Here is a 24,456-nt window from a genome sequence, read left to right on the forward strand (position 1 = left end):
GGTGATGGAAGTGCATTAAAAAAAGGAGGGCTGGGTAGGTCCTAACCGGTGACCACAGCCGGTAATGCACTCCCTCACCAGAGAAAGATTGGCCACTCTGGTGCTCTATTCGGCCACCACCTCCCACATGAATACACCAATCATTTTTGATACGTAAGGGTTCGTCAATATATCACATATATTTGTAGGATCGTGTTTCAAAAAACGCTTTAGGGGACAAACAAAGAAGGGAATCGGCTCATTTCTGACACAACCTTATCGAAAACCAGCAGAAGCCACTGTTTTAAGTGTATCATTGCACTAATTGTGATATAGACATGAAGCAAGTAAAGTTGACGAATAGATAACTTGCCGCCTGCAGGGACCGAACCTGCGACCTTCGGATGTCACAATGTAACGCAATGTTACGCCAATTGCAGCAAGTTGAGCATGGCTTCAATCGAGAGCTGAAAGTCAGGACTATACGTGGTCCACTGACGATAAAGATAACTGTCTAAGTTTTATCAAGGTCAGCGTTCTTGTTTAGAAAAACAGGCCAAAAGTTTGATCGTTTCCATAGACTCCCATTGTAGGATCTTTAAAGGGACACTAAAAGCAAATAACAATTTATGTCAGAGTGAAAATTCAATGTGTGAGAACGTCTAAAACGTCAATAGTATCAACAGCAGTGCTCTAGTAATCGAGAAATTAAGGTAAATGTAGAAGACGATGGGCGCCACGAGTGGGACATTTTGGAAATGACCCCGATGACGTCGAAGAGTTCGGAGTACAATTAACCACTGCTAATAAAACTAGTTGCAATAAAAAAGAACCTTCCGTGCAACACAAGACGTAATAAAATACTGCTTGTTCGTTTCTGTTTGATTCATGGAAAAAAAGAACCTCTTGGCGCTACCATGGGGAACGGCGCGAGTGGTTCAAAAGTTCCGTTTTCGCCGAGCTGCGCGTCTCAGTGGTAGTTTTTGTATCGCGTACTGCTGCGTGTGCTTGGCTCTCGCTATTTTCGCCTTGTCGATACTCTACTTCTGCTGCTGTTGGCCAAGCTAAGCTCCGTTACAGTGAACTATGCAGTTTCGGAGTGGCCCGTGGCTGCGTCTTGGCAAGGTTGACGGCCGCTGTAGAGCAAGAAACCGTAGCTTCGGCGGCCGGACAGTAAAGGCCGGCAACGTTGGGCACGGCAACTGTTACTTCGGAAGCTCCGTTCAGGCGGGTGATCTGAAGTGCGCTGACGTCGTGCGGACCACTAAAACGTGATTTTCTTTTAAAATAAGCATTTCCTTAGCACGAAACAAGCACTACGAGGTTTCTGCAACGCTATTGCAACAATCAACGTCGACATAATATTTGCCTTTAGTGTCCCTTTAAGTGCTCTGCGAACAAAATTGACGCTTACTACAACATGATCGCTGCAGTCGTCTCGTGTGTTTGGGCTAGGGCTCTGCGGTCTGCGTTTTTCACCATTCACCCTGTACGCCTAATTATTCGCGAGAATCGTGTCATTAAAAAGCTTCGCGCCGCAAGCGGTGCTGATTGTCCACAACATATGCTGCCTCGGCCGGCGATGATCTCCGAAGCTGCTGCTTCCACTTGCGCTACTATGCAATCCAAGCAACTACAGGTGATTTTTTTACTGCTGTGTCCATGGTTATCCGTCGTAGACAGGATTTATAAACCATGCAAGAATGTCGGGTATGATTAGAGCATGGTTCTATCAACCCAGGTCAGCGTTAGAAAAAAAGCGAACTTGCTCAGAAGGGAAACGTTTGCTTTTACCTTCTGGCGATAAATCGGCCTTAATCTCTCGATCTTTCGCATAGTATCTTGGAATAGGAGCCAGATAACACAGTCAAATCTCTTAATTTTATGTAGGGCGATTTGCAACGACAAATTGGAAGAAAGTGGAATAGCGGTTGAGTGTCCTTGAGATCGCTGCACCCAATCTCCTTCCATTATATGCAGAGGTATGTTCACTTTACACTTTCTTATACTATATGGCTCGCAGGAAAGCGTGCTATCAAGGCCGATTCAAATTACGAGCAGTAAAGCATTCTTCACCGAACAGTATACTGTGCGGCGAAGTGTAGTGCTTTGGTGCTTCATAGTTGTAAACGGATTTATTAAATTTGTGTAACACCGTTTCTGCTTCCACATGTTCATGCATTTGCAAGATACAGTGCGAGTACGACACATTTCCACCTACAACTTAAGAGTACGAGAGCGAAATTTATTCGTTTATTGATTCTAAAATAATGTAGGTCTATTCAGGCCTATACCTCAGAGGGCACACAAGATACTGTTGCACCATATGCCCCCATTTGCGCGAAGCACACGTTTCTGCACACGATTATCGCGTCGAGAGTCACCTAATGGAACACTTTGTTCTTTTCTCATTCTGGGAAAACAAGCAGCAACACTATAACAGCCAATACGCAATTGCTCGTGCGGATTACGTAGGTTGGCGCAGGCTGCGCTCACTCGGGCATGCACCACCACAGAAGGACATATTTTGCTCTTCCATGTGGTTATCTCCGGTTTAAACTAATGTGAAATGATCTGAAATAAAGGAAATGTGTTTCACATTACCTTCAGAGGAGGGGAAATCAGATAGCTCTAATATACACGAAAAAAATCACAGCATATCCACGGAGTGAATGATGATGAGTGGGCGAAGCTGCGGAGGTTCATCGGTAAACCGTGAATCTTCCGTGAATTCTGCCCAGTACATCATCACCGACGTGAGATCGGGCGCGTTTATACTAAAGGTTCGATGAGTTATGACGGCTTGCAGCTCACTTTAATTTTACATGTAGGCTGTGAATTTTCATTGTTTAGAAAACCATTGCTTTAGAAAACATCTGGCGTCTTTCGTTAAGCAGCTGGCGTCTTTTCGTTTTGCTTTAGAAACATCTGGCGTTCTTTCGTTTTGCTTTTACAAAACATCTGGCGTCTTTCGTTGGTTTATTTCATCAATCAATGGCGTTTTGAACAAAATTTTTATTGTTTAATCACGCACAGGAGAAATCTCACCAGGCACTACCATGGAGGTAAACAATGGCTGCTAATGGGAATGATAGACAGAAGAAGTCGGCTTTTAGCTAACACTTACACTTCTACTTCTACTAACGTTTCCTACTGGAACATGCCAATGGCTGCTAATGGGGAATGAGAGACAGAAGAATTAGGCTTTTAGTTAACGCGCACGCTGCGAATTTTTTATTGTTCAACAACGCACAGGAAAAATCTCCCACCGGCACCACCTTGGAGGTCAAAGCGTAAGACTGGTTACGCACTGCGACTACTACAAGTACGACTACGAGGGACGAACGGGTGCCGCCTTAAGGAGCTTCGCCCCTAAAAAAAACGTTTGAAGCCATAACGGTTCGTCAGCATTTGCACAAGCCAGTGCGTGCCATCTCATTAGAGAAAATTTATAATGGACAAGCCTCTTGACTGTGCTTAAGACTCGCACAATGTCCGCCTAAGGTCTGTTTGCCTAAACCGTAAGCAAGTGGTCCTCGTTTCGTGGCTCAACTAAATCATCTACATCACCACCTCCTCTGCCTGAGATGATAGAAAATAATGCTACCGTTGCCTTTTTGTTTTCCCTCAATTTTCTTGCTTTTTGTCTCGCATGTCTTATGTCCACTTACCTCTCTTTACGTCGTCATCCTTGGCGAACTTCCGCTCTCCTCAACGGTGCACCTGCATAGGTAAGAAGCAGACAAACTAAATGACCAAGTATGCGATATATATACATACACCGCGTAATTTGAAACTTGTTGCCGTCATGTTACAAAGTACTGAAAGGAATCCATACAAACTGCAAATTATACGCAAGCAGCGGGCAAAACAGCGCTCAGACAATTTACTTTTAAGTTGAATACGCAGCTTCACCTCAGCGCAGTACAAAGCAAGCTCCTGAGGCCCCTATAGGCAAGCGGAATGGGAAACGTACGCTTCTTTTGTTCTAGTTGCATGCAAGGGATCCTCCCCCAGTGTTCTAAAATATCCGCAGAGTTATCGAGCGAGTTACCACTCAAGAAAGTGATAATAACAGTGATTGCTGGGGTTCTACGTCCCATAACCATGAGACGCTGTAGTGAAGGGTTTCGGAAATTTTGACCATCTGGTATTCCTTAACGTGCACTGACATGGCACAGTACATGGGCTTCTAGCATTTCGCCCCCATCGAAATGCGACCGCCGCGGCCGGGATCGAACCCGCGACATTCGGGTCAACAGCCGAGTACCGTAACCGCTATACCACAGCGGCGGATGCAAGAAAAGTTAGGGAACTGTAGACAGAGCACCCCTGAAAGACGCTGGGCTACCATCCACTCGTCCACGTGGTCCGCAACTTCGACCACGGGGATTATGCAAAAACCGGGGTCAATGCTTCCTATAGTAACACTGCCGAGAGGACCATGTACCTCATGATTACCGGTGACTTCAGCATTCATTTATGAAACCCAACAACGCGTGGTTCTTAGATGGCATAAAAGACGGCTTGGATGTGGACAGTGCATCACAAGACCTCGGTGCAACGTCCAGGACAGGAGGCATCATAGATCACTTCTTCGCAAGAGCCATCTGCGTTTCAACTAGCTCTACTATACCTCGCATTTCACTACACTTAGACCGTTCGTAGCCGCGATCACGTACGGATCCGATAACAAGTCCTGTCCAGCTGCTGGTGCTCCCTGATCAGGGTGATGATGACCTCATTCAAGAACTGCCAAGGACCCCTTCCACACACACATACAAGTTCGTGAAACGCGCGTGCGTTCTCCGTCATAACGGATAAGTATAAGCATATAAGAACTGTAACGCAACTGTAACAACTGCAACTGTGACTGTAACGTACGTGCAGTGTGCCTGCTCGTGCCACTCGGCTGTGTATATATCTAGGGAAACTTTTCTGAATAAATCTTAGTTGCGAGTAGCGCCTGTCCTGTGCATCTGTGTTCCTTCATTGTCCTATTCGAATTAGCGATATCGAGTATTGAAGAATATAAACACTACATATCAGCTTACTGCGTCAGGTGTTGGTAACACCTATGTTGCTGTTGGAATCGTTAAGATACTGTAAACATCTGGTTATATAACACATGTTCGACTCTTCAAAATATGTGTCTGCGTATACCATTTGCACATTTCTCTAGCGTCATTCCGTAACCTCTCGCTCAATGTGAAAAATTTCGACACAGCCACCTTCGTGCCCATGCTTCGCATAACATCGATTCCTACGGTAGGTGGGATCTGCCGAATTTTTTTTTTTTTACTTTCAGCCAAACGTTAATAGGCGGACGGGCGCGTGGACACATGACGGTAACTGCGCAACAGCATCAGTGGCACGTAATATCTTGCAATCCCTCAGAGACACTGGTCATGTAGGACGAGTCGCAGGGATGGCGCTGTCATAGGGAAACTAGGTCATTCGCTCTTGTGCACGGGCAAAGGTTTACAGCAGAAAAGTTCAGGCCTCAATGCAGGATTTTCCAGCCCTGTAACGATGTAAATGATCGTAGAATTCGGCAGCACCGTTTCAGACTAGACGCGGCAACCTTGCTTGATGCGTTGACCTTGTACTAATGTAAGAAATATTAAACGACGACAGCGGCGCATGGTGACCGCCGCGCATGCATTTTCGGACTTTGCCGCTCGGCACCAGAGAAAGCTGCGAAGTCGAATGTGTTAGTTACATTCATTTTTCCTCGATCGTCCCATTCCCGTCCGCTCGTTGGATGCGCACCGCCTTTCTCTGGTAATCGAGTGGCCTCTACTCCCACTTTAGATGGAGTAGTCGTGTGCGCTGCACGAGCTCAGGAGCGTGACTACGCCTTGACGTAACCAACAGTTGTGCAGTCGGTCTTGGTTTTATTCAAGTAAATACGGCCCAGAAAATATCTCTCTAATTGTAAGTCTGTAGTGATGTTTTGCAACAAAATAGGGTCATTATTACAGGAATTCCTCAAGTGGTTCCTTAAGAATATGCCTGCATTTTCGGCACGTCTGCAATCGCTTCTTAAAGGGGGTTTCACAAAGACAGCACAAACAACTACGTCGCTAGCTCCGCGTGGAAATGACACTCGTTCTAGCGTGAGTTCGCTGACGCTCAATCGACCTCAATCTTTCATGTAGTTCACGAGCTTTTAATGAAAAAGCAGCTCCGTGCATCCTGATCCTGATGCAACAATGTAGTGCACGCATACAACAGTGTAATATTTTTGCTCAACCATCTGCCGTGAGAATCATATAAGCACCAGAAGCTACACGGCCCAGTGTCATTGGATGTACCAGGCCCTTGGTGATGCTCTACCGAAGATTAAACCACGCCTGACAAAGGATGAACCAAAGCTTGAAGAATACAGGAAGCCAGGTATGTATACGCATGCTTAGAGCAGCGAATGAGGCAGCGCTTTCGCATGTCATATGTCCTACAAGTCTATGAGGTACCAGCAGTGTATATACATGTTGAATGTTGTGTATTCCAGAGTGGACTCATAAGGAGGCGATAAGTTGCAAGAAAGGTTCGCAAGAACCGTGCAAGAATAAGCAGGGGCTCCGGAACAGAGGGGGGGGGGGGGGGCGTCGCCACCACAGGTTAAAAACCAGTGGGGGCATGCTCCCACACTCATAGCTGTACCACCCGTAAGGCTATTTCCTCATTTGACCAGTTAAAGGGTGCTCCCTTCCTTCAACAAACGAAACAAAATATCCTGGAAGCCTGTGACATCTGACAATATTTGTGAGTTATTTTCCTGCGTAAAGAGCACCTGCCTGTTTTCGTATGGCTCAACGTATCTTCCGTCCTGAAGTGATTATCGAGGAGGTGAAGGCTGACGCTCTATTCAGCAGCCCTTACAGGAGCACGTCTCAACGCCACGACTTGAGGATACCACTCTTTCTCCGCCTCTTTACATGCTCCTATTCAATCCCATGAAAAGCAAAAAGATTTAAAAAAAACACGTTGGTGTAAGCCTGTTTCCACATAAGCACCATTTTAAACATATACCTATCCAGGGGCACAGCCAGAAACTTTTTTTCTGCGGGGTCTGGCCTCCCTTTAATCATGTTCTTCCTTGTGTTTGTATGTGTGCGCGTATATATGCACATACAAAATGTAATAGTTTCGGGCAGTAAGGGCTGAACCCCCCAAACCTCCTATCGGCTTCGCCACAGAACTTATCGGTTGATCTTGGTAGGAAGCGCACACCTTTTACAAGAGGACAAGAAAGACACAATCGCTTGAGTCTTTCGTGTCGTCTTTCGTGTTCTCTTGTAAAAGGTGTGCGCTTGCTACCACGATGGATCCATACCAACTAGCCCGATATAATTGATTATCGGTTGAAATGTTCGTTTTCTTCCGCTTCAGCAGACCAGCTTCGTTCCTCCGCACAAAATGACCGTAGTGAAAATCGGAAAGTGGAAGCGCGGTCTTGTTGCTGAACGGTTAAGATCGAGAAGCTCTTTATCCTCAGGCATGTCACTCTCCAGGCATACGGTTTACGATTTCACAAAAAATTTAAGGATGGCTTTTTTATGTAGGGTCTTAAATCTTTTTTCAAATCACAGAGTCGTTCACAGGCTGCTATTTTCTATCAAGGTACGTTCCCCTCTGCTCATTTTTCTCTGTGTATCAGAACTTTCCCAACGCCTTGTTCCCCGATCAGCGTGCGTAGGATGGGGGTTGGCTGTAACACCTGACATTCCCGAAGAAATTTTTCAAAAGACTTTGAGGCTCAGTTTTTTCTTTGAGTTTTTATTTTCAACATCAAAATACAGCATACAGTGATGCTGTGGACAGTGGACAAAAATGAGCTTGAAAACGTCCACTGACCATAGCATTTGACAGACGGCAGTACAATAAATGATAAGAATACACAAGTTACATAATGCAGTACAACAGTGCAAAAAGTAGTACAAAAATAACAATGTGCAAAAAGAAATTAAATACTCACGATTCAACGTGTTACCACGTTTTGACAAAAGCCCAGATGTAGTCATTTTATTTTCAATACTGTCGACCCAAGTCATGGAGTCATTACAGATGGCATATTGTACATTGTATTCATTCATAAAGAGCAAACAATAACATTCCAAGTAACATACGGGTTCACTTACACTATTGGCAAACAACAACAAAATACAAGGAACAATGAATTCTCTATACAATGAAAAACAAGGATATATTCGTGCCAAAATTTGTTATGCACTGTTTTAAAAATATATAAATATCTAGCGCATCTTTATTATCGGCACAACCATCACTATCTACAACAAGTCCGTCCGGCAAACCATTCCGCATTTTATTTGCGCAAGGAAAAAAGAGACTGAAACGAGAGGCATCAATTTGAAACGCGCCAAATTTTTCGGTATGCATATCAGAGAGCAGGACACATGGCGGTGACAAAATCAACAATATGCGCAGTTTTCTAGCAGCAAACTCAGGAAACTGCTGACTTGGGCATACGAAGCCAGGTGTTTGAGCGATGGATTGAATGAAATAAAAAAAATAATTTTTTTTCCATCCCTTCATTTTACCAGACAGAGGCGAAAAGTTAAGCCTGGCCAAGTACTGACTGGCCTGCCACAGTGCACTGTGCCAAAAAAAAAAGAAAGAAAAAAGGAAAGAGGAAAATAACAAAGTATGCGAAGCATTGACACAGGTTACGCATATATCGTACACTGCGGTGAATGCGGATAGTGTGTCGGGCATTAGTAACATTTGCCTTCAGTTTATTCCATTCGTCTGTTGCTAGTGGGAAAAACAATTGTCCAAAGACATCGCTGTTTGAGGAACATTCTTTCAGACTGTATTTGTGGTTATGACGAGTAGGGCGCGGCTATGAAAATGTGACGTACACATCTACCTTGTAGTGGCCATGTAACAACTGGTGCAAGAAACTCAGGTGCGCCTCTTTTGCCCTAGTAGCTAGTTTATCAATGCCACAAGAAGCAGAAGGTTAGTGAGAGAATCTGTACGTTTGAACATCTTGTGTACAAACCATATGGCTTTGCGTTGTACTGCATCTAATTTACTAATACTACTCAGTGAATAAGGAAACCAAACTACGTTGGCATATTCTAATACTGGTCTTACGAACATGGTGTAAGCCAAGAGTTTTGTGGGCGCTAGTGCAGTTCTAAGTCTTCTTTTTAGGTACAAAAGTTTACGCAGTGCGACCGCAGTGACGTTAGCTATGTGTGTATCCCATCTCAAGTGAGCTGTTAATGTAATGCGTAAGTACTTATGCTGCACAACATTAGTCAGTGGTGAACCATGAATGGTGTAAATGAATTGTGATGGATTCTGCTTACGTGTTACCGTCACAGCTGGGGATTTCTTCACATTAATGGACATTTGCCACTTAGCGCAGCAATCCGCTAGCTTGATCAGACATTCAGTGAGGTTAACGTGGTCTGTGAAGCTGGTTACCTCGTTATAAATAATGCAGTCGTCTGCAACAGCTTGATATTAGAGTCAATGTTTGACGCGAGGTCATTTATGAAAATTAAAAATAATAGTGGCCCCAAGACGGAAACTTGAGGGACCCCAGAAGTTACGGGGACTATGTTTAATATATGACCTTCATACAGCACGGACTTTTGTAAGAACATTTTATATTCAAGACAACAATAACCCCTCTCCAATCGCACTTTTCATTTTTATTAGTAATTTGCTGTGACATACGCAATCGGAAGCTTTAGATAAATCAAGTAAAATTATGTCTGTTCCGCCGCGATTATTTGTGATAAAATCTAGATCATGAACTACCTCCGTTAGCTCCGTAACAGTGGACAGGCCACTACGAAATCCGTGTTGATTAGGAGACACAAATTTTATTTTCTCTGGAAAAACAGTTATGTGTTTCAGGTTGATATGCTCTAGTAGCCTATACCAAATGCTAGTGAGGGATATCGGTCGGTAATTTGACACCAATGACTGTTCTCCTGATATATGAATAGGTATTATTTTTGCAATCTTCCACTCATCTGGCAGCTGGGATGAGGTAAGCGACTATTAGCCCAGGAAACTTGCTACACCATTCCACGTACCTTTTAAGAAACTCGTCAGGAATATTGTCTGGGCCACTCGATTTTTTATGGTCTAAGTTAAGAAGCAAGTTCAGTACTCCTGCATCTGTGACTTCTAGGTGATCGAGGATTGGCGAATCGAGGGATAATACTGGAGGAATGGTACCACCGCCAGTCGCGAACCTTGATTGGAAAAAATTGTTGTATTCGTTAGCCTTTTCCGTTCTTTCCCTTGGACCCGTGTGCGACTATGTATTATTGCTGGTGCGAAGCTATCTCCCAAATTTGCTTGGATTGCTTTTAATAAAGCTTGGAAGGGTAACACTAAATTAATCTTGTCTGGCACTTTTCGTTTTTTGCTTAAACTCTGATTTTGCGCGCTGCAGCTTCTGCTGAATGGATGCTTTGCACTTTTGGTTTTTCGAAGCCACACGCAATCTTTTTAATCTGCGCTTTGCATGGATAATGTTATCCAATGATTATTCCCTGGCGCTTTCTTGTGTTTCTTTGGCATGGAGTTAGTGACAAAGTACATAACAGTAGATTGGAAACTTAGCCAAAGTCGATTAGTGTCACTGCATGTGTCAAAACCTAGCTGCAAAAAGTTTTCCAACTCATGTGCGAGATAACGCAAGAAGTGTTCTAAACAAAATAGATGCTCTCGAAGATTTTCTACTAGAATACAGTCCTGATTTAGTAGATGTCACAGAAACATGACTTTCTTCTGAGATATTCGATAGTGAAGTTGTTCCTCCAAATTATTCCGTTATCCGTAAAGATAGACCTTCTCGTCGCGGGGGCGTCGCTCTACTCACAAAGAAATGCCATTCATATGTGTCGCTTCCAGCTGTAACAGATGCTGAGGCAATTTTCTGCCGGATTCTTTGCGATAGCACTCCTATATTCGTTGGATGCGTTTATCGAAGCCCGTCATCTGGACGGTGTCATGATACAGGAAGTGTTGAGTGAAGTGTACAATCTGAAGAAATGATACTACCTAAGCGTTAGCGCAAATTCCGCAGCACCTAATGTAAGCAATATCTGAGAAAACAAAACAAAACAAACACAACATGAAGCACAGAAATTGAAATCGATATGATGTGCACGCAAGGTAACTTACTTATTTAGAAGACGTGGTCACTGCATGCACATATCTTTGTTCCCCATAGTGAGTTCTGCAACGTAGAACCCCCCACATTTCGCGAAATTGTGTGTCACATGTACTTACGTTAAAAGACAAATAGGCAATCGTCTTAAGGAAATGGTTTTTTTTTCTGGGTTCTATTTCATAGCGTCTAATGAGGATACGCTCATAAAGGTTTGGAAGTCAAACCAAATGCAAGTCGCGGAAAAATGGTTTGAATGGCTTTCGTATGAAGCATTTGCAATCGCTCGAACGGCTTCTTTGTGTGTAATTATGTGTAATTTACTAATGTCAGAAGCAGTTGTAGTACCCCATACTAGGTAGCTGGCATAAATAAAGAGTTATAAATAAGACTTGTGGGAACGGCATAACGTATGCCAATTTAACCCGCACGAAAAACGATACGAATGGCACTGGTCCTGTTGGTACATATGTCTTTCGTCTTGTCTTTCGTGCTGGTTAGCTTCGCAAATGTCGCACCAACTTGCCCAGACCAAGGCACTCCTTAATGAATAACGCACCTTACACAATATACCTACAATTCAAGCTAAATTAGTTGCCGTAGCTTCTACGTGAGGGTCCCATGGCATGTGCTCTTCAAAAAGAACACCCAAGTACTTAAGTGTAAGTACTAAATGAATGTGAATCCCAAAGACTGCCTGTGAAGTTATGAGTGTGCGTGTGTGTTCCCCTCTCTTTCTTTCTCTCCTTTCGATCTCCCCCATCCCTTCCCCTGTACAGGGTAGCATACCGGTTATGCCAAACTGGTTAACATCCCTGTCTTTCCTCTCTCTCGTCTTCCTTTCTTCCTGAAACTTGAGCTCAACTTCTTTATCGATTTTACGAATCCTCGGTCTAAAAAGAACGTCTTTTGTCTTAGTAGCATTAATTACAAAAGAACTGGCAGTATACCAGGCGGATATCGATTCCTCTGGTCCCGCAGATAACTACACTCTAAGAAAAAAAAGAGTCTCTTTTCGGAGAGTTCTTACTTGCCACGTACACGACTCTCTTTAAAGAGTCATGGTGACTCTCCTGGTGGGTCAAAGTCGGCGCACTCTAGGAGAGTTCCCTGACCCTGTAGGAAGAGTGGAAGGACTCTTATCCGAAGGATCACGTTACCATTTATGAGGGAGTCAGACGACTCTTGCCGGTAACACTCCTACGGGGGTCAAATGACCCACACCGAAGCGTCAAGCGACTCCACAACTATTTTAAGCTACTCATTTGACGCTTGCTCTACTTTTGCGCGACTAATGTTGGAAATACTGAAAGACGTGAGTTGGGCTAGTTGGTGCGTATTAACTGCAGACATGACTGAATAGCGCAATAAAAACCACAGACAATGTATAGACGACAGACAGGACGGAGCGCGAACTTCAACTGAGCGTTTATTGACAGAAAAAACAGGAAACCACAAGCTGCGCAGGAGGATGCGCAACACACAAGAAATCACCCAAGCACGCCCCCAAAAAACGTCACTAATTTTTAACACGTCCCATGCCTACACAACCCACACGTGCCACACCTAGCCAAACGGTTCCATGCGCAGATTTCTTTCTAAGAATATGCATTCTTTATTGCTGAGAGCCAGCGACGGTGGACTCACACACCGATCACCCGCTTTTCTTATGCAAAAGGCCTCGAAAATTTCTCTGTCTGCTTGCCCTCTCAACCGCCTGAGCACACGGGTGCTCAGGCGGTTGACAATTTTCTGGAATTGCTCAGATTTTACCTATCATCTACACTGGTTGATTTTAGCGGTGATGCGTTCATTCAAAAGGACGGTGTTTGTATCGGCTCACGCATCGCGCCAATTTTAAGTTATTTGTTTTTATCTATTTTGACAAGAAAGTGAACGCCTGTGTTGACAAGACTTGTGTTGCAAAAATATTTATATATGTAGATGATTTTCTGATTTTTATGAAAGGCGTGGCTAATGATGGAAAGGGTGTTGCTGTGAAAAGTGTTCTGGAAGCTTTCAAAGCTAATTCGTGCGGGCCAAGGTTCACACATGAGATGCCAGTAGACGGGTGCTTGCAATTCCTCGATCTCCGCATTAGGTTTATTGAATGTAAATTTTGCTGGGCATATTGCCCCCGCAGTAAGAAACCCATCCTCAAATATATTTCGGCCCACTCGAAGACAGTCAAAAGGGGTATAGCCGCGAATTGCCTTCGAGCCGCCCTGCAGAAAACCTGTGAGCACCAGGTGGCCTGGAGTGTCATGCACCAGGTTAGTAGACTGCGAAGTGCGGGGTTCCCTGACGGCACCATAGTGTCTGTAGAGGAAAGCCTCATTTCCGAGGTGAAGCATGCTCGACCAAGCACGGGGCTCAGTGAGCAGTGCAGTCAGGTGCGTCATGTACCGGTGACCGTACATGCACAAAGTTTCGCACCGTCTCAAAAAGGCAGCACTGAAGTGTGGCGTTTCAGTAGTTTTTACTGCGCCGAAAAAACTCTCCAGGATGTGCCGCATGGTGAATGCCGCGGAGGGTGTTCGCGCCTGTGCGAAAAAGCATGCCGCGCTGTTCGTAGAATGCTCCGTTGCAGTGGTTTACATGATTCCACTGTCATGCGGTAAGGTCTACATTGGACAGACGGGTCTTTGCTTAAACGACCGTTTGAGGGAACACCGTGCAGCTGTCGGTGCAGTAGCTGCTGCCGGACCTCTCGCGGACCATTGCCGAAGCTGTATGTGCACAGCACAGTTTAAATGCACCCGTGTGCTCAGGCGGTTGAGAGGGCAAGCAGACAGAGAAATTTTCGAGGCCTTTTGCATAAGAAAAGCGGGTGATCGGTGTGTGAGTGCACCGTCGCTGGCTCTCAGCAATAAAGAATGCATATTCTTAGAAAGAAATCTGCGCATGGAACCGTTTGGCTAGGTGTGGCACGTGTGGGTTGTGTAGGCATGGGACGTGTTAAAAATTAGTGACGTTTTTTGGGGGCGTGCTTGAGTGATTTCTTGCGTGTTGCGCATCCTCCTGCGCAGCTTGTGGTTTCCTGTTTTTTCTGTCAATAAACGCTCAGTTGAAGTTTGCGCTCCGTCCTGTCTGTCGTCTATACATTGTATGTGGTTTTTATTGCGCTATTCAGTCATGTCTGCAGTGAAATAGTGAAGTATTCATTTTAAGCATGTCCAATAAAACTTGCCGTCCTGCCCAGCGACTGAAAAGAAAAAATAGTTCAATTTTAGCATTATTTTATAGAACTTGTAAAAAGAACGCACCTGTTATTTCCAGCAAAGTAATATAGAGAATGCGAAAAGATGGTCTGTGATTTCCAATTAAGTAGTTTAGGTATTCCTCATTTACATGCTTGTATGAGTATAGCCAACTAAATGTGTGACTGATGTGCAGTGTCATATGGTGCAAAATAAACTGCAGAAATCTGCATCATGATTCAATCTTTATTCCTTCAATCAAAAAGTGGTGACGGCTGGAGGCATCAGACTTGTGAATTGCTAGGCTGTCGCTCCTGTTCAGCGTGAGCACCATAAAAACGGTATCTGAAAAGCGGAACGTGATATTATGCTGAGAAAATGAAATTGCAGCAAAAGTTTGCAAAATATACACAATCAGTAGTTCACACGGACATCATGAAGGCTCCCAACAAAACAACAAATGCAAACAAGCATGGTAAGGAACCAAGTTTTTTGCCGTTATCGTGTAAAACACAACTTGCAAATATTGTTTCTAACAAAGAAAAACGAGCCCTTAAGAGTCATCTCCTTTCCTACAACTTGCAAAGAGTAGCTTTTGTAACACGTCACTTGGCGACAAACTTGCAGCACAAGATCATGTGAGTCTCTTTTAAACAACAAACAAAATTGGTTTAAGCTAGTTTGCGTGGGTGCCACTCACCTCTTTTCCTACGTCGTCTAGTCCAACCAAAGGAAATGTAGGACTGACTGCCTCGTTCGGTTGACAGGGCGAACGCCGCTGTTGATTTTCCCATCACGAACGGTGAGGCGCCAGACCAAGCGACACCTTCGTTTTCTCGAGTGTGGCTATCAACTGGAGTGAAGAGGCGGAAGAAGTGATCCGGGATTCTTGGAATAACCAAAACATACACACTGGTTATTTGTATTTAAAACCACCCTTAGTTCAACACACCTTTACTGTACACACATCTGACACGAGTGTTTGGTTCGAAATAATTTCCCAACGAGAACGAATTTTCATGTAAAAGGCATCGGGAACCTCTTTTCGCAAAAGGCACTGGCTATGCATGAATGAAAGCACTTCTTTTTCTGAGAAATCGATTTGGTTTCAGAATAAGCACGGCTTTGCGCCAGCATATTCCGACACCCAGTCAGGGGCAAGCCGTGAGCGGTTACTGACCGCATGTTTTACAAACGTAACCCGTCCTTAAATACTCAGCAAACACATTCGAATACGAGCGCCCGAACGACACCCAGCGCGCGCGGACGCCGTCTACGTCGAGATCAGACATGTCATATGCGAAAATTACCGCACATAGCTCCCGCACTCCCGTACACTCTTTCGATTCTTTTGCAACGTCGAACGTCATCGAAGTGTAGGCAAACCACGAACACAGGAAACAGAAACGAGGGACAAGAGTGCACGGCGGCGGCCCCAACAACGCGCGCCGTCGAAAGTCTCGAGCTTTTTCACCATTCACAATGCCCACGAACTGTAGGTGGCGCGATGTGCGATTCAAGATGGCGCCCGGAGGAGGGTCAACCCGTTTATTAACACATGAACAGATAGGAAATGCGGACGTATGGCCGTACCACTTTCACCGAATGAAGTCATGAGCTGCACTGAAACGGATATGTGACCAAAATACTTTCCCAAACCATGGAAAGTGCCAAGTAATCGCCACCCAAGTACCTGCTGCTGCGTGAAAGGTTAGATTTCAGCTCCGTTACGGTGCATAAACAGTGCTTTGCGAAATCCTGTGCGTGCTACAGAAAACTGCATGAACTAGAATTGACGTAGGAACTGAACGGCTCTCCGAGGTAGTACGTACCGAGCCTGCCTGACGGATTTGCCGTAGTAGTAGGCCGCTAGCGAGTAGCGCCGTCGCTGTTGCACGGGACCGCATGTTTAACGTGGTGATGGTTTCCAAGCATATTACGCCGTCGTTATTACTTCCGCAGTCAGGAAGGCGGAGTTACCTCTTCAACGAACACAAGTATTTAACATCCCATGCTGTAGCGCTTGTGTCACAGCCATGCTCAGACTCTAGCCGTGTGCAATTCACTTCACTCGGATGTTGCAGGTTCGATCAGCACGATGGAAACATGAATATCGAAAAGAATGCACACGTATGTTTTTCGCAACGTCGAAGAATTCGACGTTGCGAAAAATTTGTCGAACAACAATGCCGTTCGGGATGTACTGGTGAAGTGCAGGAGAAGTTAGCCGAGATTCGTGGATTGTGGCCGTGACTGCACGTTTTATCGCTCTAACCATTTCGTTTCGCTGGTCGAGCTCGAGCGTGTTGGGAGCATGCGGCGCTCCATAATATCCACAATAACTGCGCTACATGCAATGCACAAGAAAATCTATGCCTTCATTTTGATCTCGCTCAAGGATATTATAGATTAAATGCAATCAAAGTGACTTACGAGCGTGTAAAACCATTAACGCACGAGGGGACGTGAAGTGCAACTCGCCCCTCGTGAGTTAGCAGCTGATCGTTCATCGTCGCTGTCACTCTCGGTGCTTTCACAGCCTTCTACGTCAGTGAAAAATCCTCGTCCTCAAGCTGGTTTCGTTCAACATCACTGCTGAAAGCAATCTGAAGAATTCCCTCCGCCGAACGACTTCGACCACTCCGCGTCACCATGTTTACAATTAGAGAGACGTCTGGGAGCGGAGAACATTTTGCTCTCAAACCGGTCAACAAGCAAACCGCTTGCAGTGTGCTGCCACCTATCAAAAAACGTACAAAAACAAACGGCGCAGCGCTGGCTATGAAACCAACACATGGGTGAAGGACGGCGTTGAGAGCGTTCGCTCCACGAAAGGCGTGGAACGGACGCGTTCTCGAATGACTGAAACGTCGCTCGCACAATTTGTAACAGCGCTTTCCTGACAAACGATAGAGGCCCTATTTTAATGTATCGCTAACTTGAGATTGCTCAGTTATAGAATAGACCCTTTTCGAAAAAGGGCGCCCCTAGCGCCGCGCACGCAAACTACAGTCTGCCGCCATTGTGAGGGCACCGCAGCAGACGACGCAGGCTTCGGCAACGTGCCAGCGCGTGACAATTCAGCACCGCCTAATCGTGAACTGTCATCAACGTTTTTCGTAGAGACGGCGTGCTGCAATGGTGCAGACGTGCTGCGTTCCCATGTGCCACCATCGAGGATATCGCGACGAGAACAGCGATAAGGTACGCGATAAAACTTGAACAACAAACGCACGTGCTCTCTCTCCGTACGTGATGTCAAACGGACGTGCGGAAGGGCACCGTTTTGTAAACACGCTACAGAAACGGACGTGCTTATTTCACAGCGCCATGCGTAGCCTTGCTTTTACGAATGAATAGTCTTCTCCCGAGTGCCTGCATGCGGTGAATTGCGATAGATTGTTTGTGCAGAAATACTGCGAGGGTTCGTAAGGCCAGCCAGAAAAATAAAAATGAAGTTGCGTACCGTTCATTTAGTAGCGACAGTACTCGCATATCGTAAGCCACGTGTCAACATTTTTGAGTACACACAAACAGGGGCGTAGGCAGAAATATTTTTCGGGAAGGGGGGGGGGCACCTTGATCTGAAGTGGGGGCCGGGCAGGCAGATGTGGTCTAGTGTCATTTTGTGCTCTGTGTGCCGTGGCAAAAAAATTTCGGGGGGGGGGGGGGGCACGGGCCCGGTACTGCATACAAATGTACACAACGCGTGGCGCCCGGAAAATAGTTTCGTGGTGTGGCTTGCGGCAGACAGGATTTTCACCGGTTGCGGTCTCATAGTTCCGCGACAGTGACGTCCTTCCTTTCCTTCGGTGAGAAGTTTGTAGCTTCGGCGAGCCATTTTTTCCCGGTCCGGGAGCGCACGCGAGTTGGCTGTGATCACGGTCCCGCAACCGCGGCAGTCGAGCCAAACTGCTCGTCCAACCCGTTGAAGGGTACAAAATGTTGCTCATTGTGCAGCGGAAGCACCTCAGAAAGACCAACGGAGAGTACGAAGAGCTCGTTCAAGCACGCAAACGGTGAGATTTCAGCGGATGACACGGAGAACTAGCCGCCAACACAAACATCACAGCACTCACGCATTTGACGGCTCGCTTTCCATGCCCTCACGATGGCGCTGGCTATCCCACGCTCCTTTGCGAAGCGAAACTGACGAAAAGCCCACCGTCAGGTGGCGTATTTATGAAAAGGGTTGGATGGCAGCGATGGAAAAGAAGCCGGCTCTGAGTAACTACCGAAAGGGAAAAAAACGAAATAAGGAGAGAAAGGTTTTATGATAATTCAAGGGGAAGCGCTTTACTGTTTGAAGCAAGGTCGGGCTGCCTTAGAACGCGTAGTTGTAAAGCGAGATTCAGTAACGAAGAAGAACAATGTACATACATGCTTCGGGGGAACTAAGGAAACGATGGAACATGTACTGATTGAATGTGGCGATATTCACCCAGGTATACGTGTGGGGACGAGTCTACATGAAGCCTTGGGTTTTAGGGACAACAATGGAAAGCTGAACACGTCCGCGATAGAAATAAGTAAGAGCCGGTTAGAGTATTGGTGGCAGAAGTAGAGATAAAGAACAAAAATAAATAATGGGGGAAAAATAAGGTCATTCTGCCTTAAGAGGTAGCGAGATAGACCGTGAATTTATATTTTTTGGTATAATAACATAGATTTAATCAATGTAGATAAGGTATTAGGCCAACATGAAACAAGGAAGCTCTTCCTTTTTTTTTTCTTCGAACCTGGTGGCAGACATGTCACCGCCCCGTTACAAAGGGGACGCTCATAGCATCCATCTGTGTGCAGAACCCTCGCAGTCTGCGAGGGTTCTGCTAGAGGACGGACGTGTTTTTCGTGGGCTCCGGAATGACAGCGTCAGATAAGTTTTTTTTTTGCATGATTCGAGCTTGCTTTTTTAGTTATATAAGTACATAAGCCACTAGATTGAAGCTTTGAAGCATAATAGGGCTTACAATTTTGTACTGTTTCCTGTGTGACAGTCGCCTGGGTTTTTTTTTTCCGTTCGGTCACCACGTGTCTGAAAGGCACACATGTGCTTTGAAGTATAGCATACTTGCGGAGTTTTGTGATACCATTTGACTTTAAGTGTATCGAATCCGCCGTGTGAACGATCTAGCCATGGTGAAAAAGACCGTAAAGTGTTCAGGGTGCGGAATGGGATGGAAAATAGAGGTTTGTACGGATGAGAAGACAGAGGGAGCTGACGCCAAGTGTAAGCAATGCGAGTTAGAGGCGAAAATGGAAATAATGATGGCTGCCCAGAATAAGCTCATGGTAAGAATCGCGGAGCTGGAGATTGCGTTGGCGACAGAGCGGGAGAAAACGATGGCTGTGGGGGAAAGGCATAAGTCAGCCGAGGAGGGGTTAGCAAAGGTAGTCATGGTGAGCAAAGAAGCAAGCGACAGCGGGAATAGCGGGGCATCGACCCCCACAGTGGTAGACTCGAAGGTGGAAACAGGTTTGGAAAAGACAGGTGCAAGGGTCACAGGACCCAGCTTCCGCGAAGTAGTTTTGGGAAGGGGAGGGGACAAAGCAGAAGTGGCACGCGCTAGTAACCGAGGCAGTGGTCAGGTGCGGGACGGTCCAGCAGAAGAGTCGGAGCACGTGATAATCGCCGGGGACTCGAATTTAGTTAGATGCGAAGAAGCAGTCAAGGAAAGGGTGAGAGACGACAAAGGAGCTTTAATAGGGAAGTTCCCGGGGCATAGGCTGGGATCAGTGATGAGACAAGCTAGCGCAAAACTCGCAACTAAGGCTAATGGACGTAACCTCGTGATAATCGCGGGAGGTCTAAACGACGTCTTGAATGAAGAATCAGCCGAACTAGCGACCACATTGGCGAAAGGGGTCGAGGACATGCGCGCCATTTCCTCTCAGGTGAAGATAGTGGTATGCACAATACCGGAAGTACCAGTGAGAAATATCAACTTGCAAAGAGCGGTTGTCGACGCAAACAAAGAGATATGGCGAATTTGTCGAGAGAAGGGCTTCGAGGTAGTGGATATAAGCAGGGAGGTGCACAGGTGGGGCGGTTTCCAAAAAGACAGAATTCACTTCGATAAGAGGCTTGGTCAGGAGGTGGGCTGGCGACTGGCAGGACGCGCAGTAGCTTTTTTGGGGGGCACGCGGGCCCTTCGGTGCCCACGGTAGCTTGTAATGAGGAAAACAACCAGGGGGACTCTTTGACAGGCAGTATAGCGAAAAACCAGAGAAAAGGTAAAAGAAGGGAGAAGGCGCGTGTTGCAATTTGTTACATAAACATGCAGGGTGGCAGAAAAAAGGCAAAATGGTTAGAGATTGAGGAGCAGTTAAGCAAGGAATAGATAGGTGTTTATGCGGTTACAGAAACACACCTTAGAGACTTGGAAGAGCCACCACATACTGATAATTATATTTGGGAAGGATGTAACAGGATCACCTCAGAAAGGAGAGGTGGGGGTGTTATAATGCTCATTCATAGCAGAACAAAATTGGACAGAGTGAAACAAACGTGTTCAGAGCACATGTGGGTTTCGGGCACAGTAGGTGGAAAGAAAACGTGGCTAGGTGTAGCTTACTTGTGGACAGGCAATAACTGCAGAGAAAAGAATCTGGAGATAGTGAAATGCATAAGCACCGATATTAAAGAATTTGGTCATGATGCCGAAATAATCCTTCTAGGGGACATGAACGCTCACATTCATGACCTTGACGGATATTCAGACACCAATGGCAAGTTATTGCTAGATCTCTGCGAGAAACGTAGTCTTGAGATAGTTAATGTGGGGCCTAAGTGTGAGGGGCAGATCACGTGGGAAGTCGGAAACCGGCAATCGAGCATTGATTATTGTCTCATGACAGAAGGAATATATGACAAACTTAGAGAGATGAGAATAGACGAGGAAGGCATTAACAGCTTGGGTAGGGATCATAAACGCATAATATTACAAATGGGATATAAAACTGAAAATAAGAACATAGAATCAAAGTTTGGCGGCTTGTATCTAAATGACAAACAAATAACAAATATAGCCGCAAGAGTCGAGGAAAAAGTAGACGAACTACCAGGCAAAGACTGGAAGTATAGTGAGCTGCTACATGTAATCACGATAGAAATGGAAAAAGAGAAGAAAACTACTTGTTGGAAAGGAAAGAGAAAGCCAAAAAGTTGGTGGAACAAAGAAATCCGGGAGGCGATCGAGAAGCGACGTGAGGCATCACGGGAGCACAGACAAGCAAAAAAGGAGAAGCGGCCACAGGACGAAATCAACCAAATATGGGAAATATATTTAGAGCAAAAATCCATTGTGCAGAAATTAGTCGAGGCAAAAATTAAAGGTGAGAGTGAACGCTGGATGACAGAGATTCGCGAAAAGAAGTCGGCCGCGCCTAGGATATTTTGGAGCCACCTAAAAGCGCTGGGTAGGAAGTCTGTCACAATGCAACAACATATGGTAGATGAAGGAGGAAATCAATTGGAAGGGTATGAAGCGCTAGGATACATCCGAAAGATAACAGCTGATTCGTTTAAAAAGATCGCCCAGGGGATTCCCCCAGTGAGTAAAAGTACGCAAAGGAGTGCAACCGACGAAGATGTAGTACTAGAGAATTTCAATTGGAAGAAGGCCGAAGGAAAAATTCCTAAGCGCACTACTCCGGGCTTAGATGGGGTTCCCGTCAGCCTCATTAACGAACTCGGACATAAAACTAAAGAAGCACTGCTGAAAGCCGTAGAAAAGTGCGTACAGGAGAGGGAAATACCAGACAGTTTTCGAAAAAGTAGAATGAACTTAATCTATAAAGGCAAGGGAGAAAAGGATAACATTCGCTCGTATAGACCGCTAACCATTACATCGGTGCTATACAGGTTGGCGATGCAGGCAGTAAAATTAAAAATAGAAGCGTGGGTAGAACAAAATGACATTTCGGGAGAACTTCAGAATGGATTTCGAATTGACAGGCGGTTAGACGATAATCTGTTTGTTCTTACCCAGTGTATAGAAATATCGAAAATAGAAAACAGGCCCTTATACGTAGCTTATCTAGATATTACCGGGGCGTATGACAACGTTAATCAGGAAATTTTGTGGGATATACTGAAAGAAGTGGGCATAGGTGAAGACTGTATACAGCTTTTGAGGGAAATATACCGAGAAAATACAGTTTGTATAGAATGGGAAGGAATAAGTAGCAAGGACAGCGTTGAAATTAGCAAGGGGCTGAGACAGGGATGTCCTTTGTCCCCGCTGTTATTCATGCTGTACATGGTGAGGATGGAAAAAGCGCTAGAAGGTGGCAACATTGGATTTAATTTGTCACACAAGCAGGTCGGCACGATGGTTGAGCAGAAGCTTCCAGGTCTATTTTATGCTGATGATATTGACTTATTTGCGGACAGTCAAGATGATATACAGCGACTGGCAGATATATGCGGAAGGGAATGTGAGGCTCTAGGACTAGGATTTAGTGCAACAAAATGTGGACTGATGGTATTCAATGATCACGAAGACCATGCGGTCTTTATACAGGGCCAAAAAATTCCGAGGGTAAGCGAGTACAAGTACCTCGGAGTATGGGTAAATGAGGGGGATAGATATATGGAGGTACAAGAGAAAGCATCGGTAGCAAAGGGAAAGAGGAATGCTGCAATTATGAAACACAGAGCTTTATGGGGATACAATAGGTACGAGGTGCTTCGAGGGCTGTGGAAGGGTGTGATGGTCCCGGGGCTTACATTTGGGAACTCAGTAGTGTGCATGAAGTCAGAGGTACAATCAGGAATGGATGTAAATCAAAGGACGGTGGGCCGCCTCGCGTTGGGCGCTCACGGGAAGACGACAAATGAGGCTGTAAAGGGTGATATGGGTGATATGGGTAAAGGGTGACAGGCTTTGAAGTGAGCGAAGCTCAGAGCAAAATGAGATTCGAAGAGAGGCTGAGGAAAATGAAGAACAGTAGATGGGCAGAGAAGGTTTTCAGGTATTTGTATAGAAAAAGCGTTGACACGCAGTGGAGAAAAAAGAACTAGGAGGCTCACCAGTAAATATACGGCTAGCAGTGCGGGCGATATGGCAACAAGAAGCAATAAGCGGAAGGTCAGAGAGGCGGAGAGGACTTATTGGATGGCAGCGATGGAAAAGAAGCCGGCTCTGAGTAACTACCGAAAGGGAAAAAACGAAATAAGGAGGGAAAGGTTTTATGATAATTCAAGGGGAAGCGCTTTACTGTTTGAAGCAAGGTCGGGCTGCCTTAGAACGCGTAGTTATAAAGCGAGATTCAGTAACGGAGAAGAACAATGTACATGCTGCGGGGGAACTAAGGAAACGATGGAACATGTACTGATTGAATGTGGCGATATTCACCCAGGTGTACGTGTGGGCACGAGTCTACATGAAGCCTTGGGTTTTAGGGACAACAATGGAAAGCTGCACACGTCCGCGATAGAAATAAGTAAGAGACGGTTAGAGTATTGGTGGCAGAAAAGTAGAGATAAAGAACAAAAATAAATAATGGGGGAAAAATAAGGTCATTCTGCCTTAAGAGGCAGAGAGATGGACCGTGAATTTGTTTTTTGGTATAACATAGATTTAATCAATGTAGATAAGGTATTAGGCCAACATGAAACAAGGAAGCTTTTTTTTTTCTTCTTCGAGCCTGGTGGCAGACATGTCACCGCCCCGTTTTAAAGGGGACGCTCATAGCATCCATCCATCCATCCATCCATCTATAGCACAGCGGGAGCCCGCGTGACCTCCCGTGTACAATGTGATGGGATTCATGCACTACAAAAACAGTGACAAATGCTATGTGCAAGTAAAACAGGGTGAATTTCAACTCAAAATGTCAGACGATAACATGGAACTAATGTACGTGGTTACAGAAAATCTCGCGAAGCTCATATGTGTACGCTGTGGGCTATAATTGAAAGCGCGAGCTGCGGCGTATTTTCACGAAAACTTCGCGTCTCGCAAGACAGAATCAGATTTTTCGTTTTACGGAGGGCCCGGTTTGTTCACTGATGCAGGAAATATGCAAAGTCGTAGTGTTCCCTTCTTGCCAACGCGTTAACACCGAGGCTAGCACAACTGAAAAAGGGAGCGACTGCATAGTGCTGGC

General features: G+C 45.4%; 1 protein-coding gene across 1 annotated transcript in view; it reads right to left on the reverse strand.

Moving 5' to 3' along the window:
• LOC119389329 (uncharacterized) overlaps positions 1-24,456 on the reverse strand; it is a 167,948-nt gene that overhangs the window by 96,099 nt on the left and 47,393 nt on the right. The window contains exon 2 of the mRNA XM_037656537.2: positions 3,651-3,702. The gene's annotated coding sequence lies outside the window, so the exon portion shown is untranslated. The remainder of the gene's footprint in view (positions 1-3,650; positions 3,703-24,456) is intronic.

Source organism: Rhipicephalus sanguineus, chromosome 1, assembly GCF_013339695.2.
Source record: "Rhipicephalus sanguineus isolate Rsan-2018 chromosome 1, BIME_Rsan_1.4, whole genome shotgun sequence".
NCBI classification, from domain to species: domain Eukaryota; kingdom Metazoa; phylum Arthropoda; class Arachnida; order Ixodida; family Ixodidae; genus Rhipicephalus; species Rhipicephalus sanguineus.